Source organism: Nestor notabilis, unplaced genomic scaffold, assembly GCF_000696875.1.
Source record: "Nestor notabilis isolate BGI_N333 unplaced genomic scaffold, ASM69687v1 scaffold5687, whole genome shotgun sequence".
Lineage (NCBI taxonomy): Eukaryota > Metazoa > Chordata > Aves > Psittaciformes > Psittacidae > Nestor > Nestor notabilis.
In genome coordinates, this window is record NW_009936801.1 from 11,710 (window position 1) to 14,655 (window position 2,946).

The following is a 2,946-nucleotide window of genomic DNA, read 5'->3' on the forward strand; positions in this document are numbered from 1 at the left end:
GCATGAAGTCATCATGACAAATGCAATAATTCAGCACAACAAGGAAACTCATTGGGTAAAACTTCAACTGATGTTACTGTATTTTTGTTTCTTGGTCTTTTCCCAAGAGAGAGAAAGTGTAGCTGCTTGAGGTCAGGTTTGATTTGCAGCTCTTGTGTTCATGGCGCTGGAGCTGGCTGCTTGTAGAGGCCTTCTCCTCGCGCTTATTTGGGAAACTAGGGTAGAATATGGTTTGGTTCCTGTTTGTGATGGCCCTTGCACTAGATGCTGTTTGTGTCATGGCTTTTCTTTGTGTAAGGGGCATATAGAAAATAGCCACATGGAGTTGTCTGTTCATAGATTCAAAGTTCTGCACTGTTGCAAAACTAGCTGAGTCAGTTACGGGACTCCTCACCAGAGTGTGCTTCTCAAGCTTCATGTCTCTCTTATGGGAAAGGTGTTACCGTATTTTTTTCTTAGTATTCCAGAAGAACTACTTCACTTTAGGTCTGGTCTTGCTTTTCAATACCTTTAAATGAACTTGTATAGAAATACTCATATAATATTCCCTCTTGGCTTCCTGGACCCAAATATTGAAATATTATGTAGTAGCTGAGAAATACAAGTAAATGGGGTTTTCTTCTGATATTTTAGGAAGAAGTGTAAATCTTTCCTTTGCAATTATGAGGGTTATGAACTTAGTGCATTTAAGTATGCATACTTGTTTTTTAGTCAATAGCTGACACTCTTACCAAGACATGTGCCTCCAGGAAGAGGCTAATGCTTTGTTACTGGCTGCTGGTACTCCCTGATTGTGTGCAGGCAGCACAAGCAATGTCTTGCCTCACCTCTCTGCTTTTACCTCAACAGAGGTCATTAACAGCCGTGATCCATTTCCATATGAACTTAATGCAGTGTCAGAAATATGTGAAGCTTGGGTCACCCCTGTGAATGAAGCTGCTTGAGGTTTCTATTCCCCAGCATTAAACCGTAGCCATTTTCTTCCTTTCACACCCAGTGAAGACCTCCTTAGTTGTGGTAGTGAGTAACAACCGTTAGAATATTGTCTGAGGGCATCATCAGGCAGTGTTTGTCTCACATGGTGTGTGTATGGGCTTCTTTAAACTCCAGAGCTTTTTGCCTGACATTGCAATATTGCAGGGATTTTTATGTTTATTTCCTTCTAATGTGGAGAATAACGTGTTAGAATAGACAGAGGGATGGGATAATGCCTGTTCTGGAAGGTCCCCTGCACCCTCTTTGTGCTGGAGAATGACTACAGTTTTTAGTGGTTATTTCAAATATGTTGTAAGTATTTTCTGTACCATTTCTTCTGTCTAAAAACTAACGATAACAATTAATCTCCTCAGGGCTTCTCCACATCCTAATTACAACCAAGCCTCTCATTAGTCCCACAGGGAGACAGAATCAAATGCCATATGGTATTTTACACTTAGGATGCTGTGCTTACCAGGAGCTGGAAGGAGACAGGAAAAGGGGGAGTTAACAATTCATAACCATTTATGGAACAGGCACAGCCCTCCTTGGACCCAGTTCAGCAGAGTCTGAGGCCCTCAGATCAGGAACTTTATCTGGCTGGTAATTGCATCGGCATGCTGGCTTTCTTGTGTGCATGTGTGGGCATTTGGTGAGCAGGATACGAAGCTGCAGGATCTTTCTGCTGGCATCCACACACCAGGATGAATTAAGTGTGTGCACGTCTCCCGGGAAGGACCATGGCTGGATTCTATGGTTGCCTGAAAAGTAAAAAGTAAGTGCCATGCTGAGCCCTCCCCTCCACCTTTCCCAAGTGAGCTGAGTCTGGGGCGTACTTTGAAATGCTGTCTTTGTTGTATTTCAGCAGCAGCAGCACTGAACAAAATGCTTATGCCTTGAGGATGAGGTTCTGATCTGAGTACAAAAGTGCAAAAAATCAGTCCTGGCTGAAATACCGAATTGGTGAAAATTGGGCATGTTTTTTTTCCTTGGAGGTATAAACATGAGATATTGAAAAGGAATTAAGAATCTTTTCCTGTTTAATTATAGCAAGAGGGAAAAATGTCCTCTTCCTTATTAGCTATATTGTTCATACATTAGTATATAAAAATTAGAAATACAGAAGTGCACACTGACTTTTAAAAAATACTCAGTTAGAAATGTGGCAGTTAATGCTCTTGAGAACTTGATGTGCTCAGTTTTTGTATAAGCAACCTGAGGTTTGTTTCTGTAATCGCTCCCTCTTGAGAGATTTGGTTGTATTTAAAATAAATATTTTTATTGCTTCACTGACACATTATGTTGGAGCAGACTATAAAGGGAGAAGAGAATGGGACAATATCTTTGTGCTTTAAACCACCCTAAAGATATGTTCTGTTTTTCCTTTGACATTCTCCCTGCTAAGGAATGGAACAAAAATTTCTGCTGCCAGAACTGGGCAGTGGGTTTTGATAATGTTTTGCACCAGCAGACTGTAGAGGGCTCTTTTCTTGCATAGAGTGTGGGATTGCAGAAAGTGGAAGAGCACAGTGAAAGACAAGCAAAGTTGTATCTTGAGGCTTAGGATGTGAATGCTGATAGTTACATGTATGGGTAAGTCCTGGTTAGCAGAGGGGGGAAAAGACAGTTCAGAAGTGAAGCTGGCAAGTCAGTGTTTCTCCTTTGCCCTCTCCTGAAGGTTGTATCCCTCATACCAACAGTTTGTCTCACATTACTCATGTAGAAATGTGCATTGTCAAAGACACACAATTCCTATTGGATTTCAGTTAGCATTTCCATCCTATATTGACTCTTTTCCTCCTTCAAAATTTTTAACAGTGTCTATAAGTGGGAATTAATGTTTGGAAAGTAAGTCTGTGTTAGACAAATGGGGAGGAGGCAGTGAGAACTAACAAAAGGGCTAAGAATGAGTCCTGATGAAGTTAGGAGGATTGACACTTGAATTGTTTCCCCCCCCCCCCCCCCCACCCC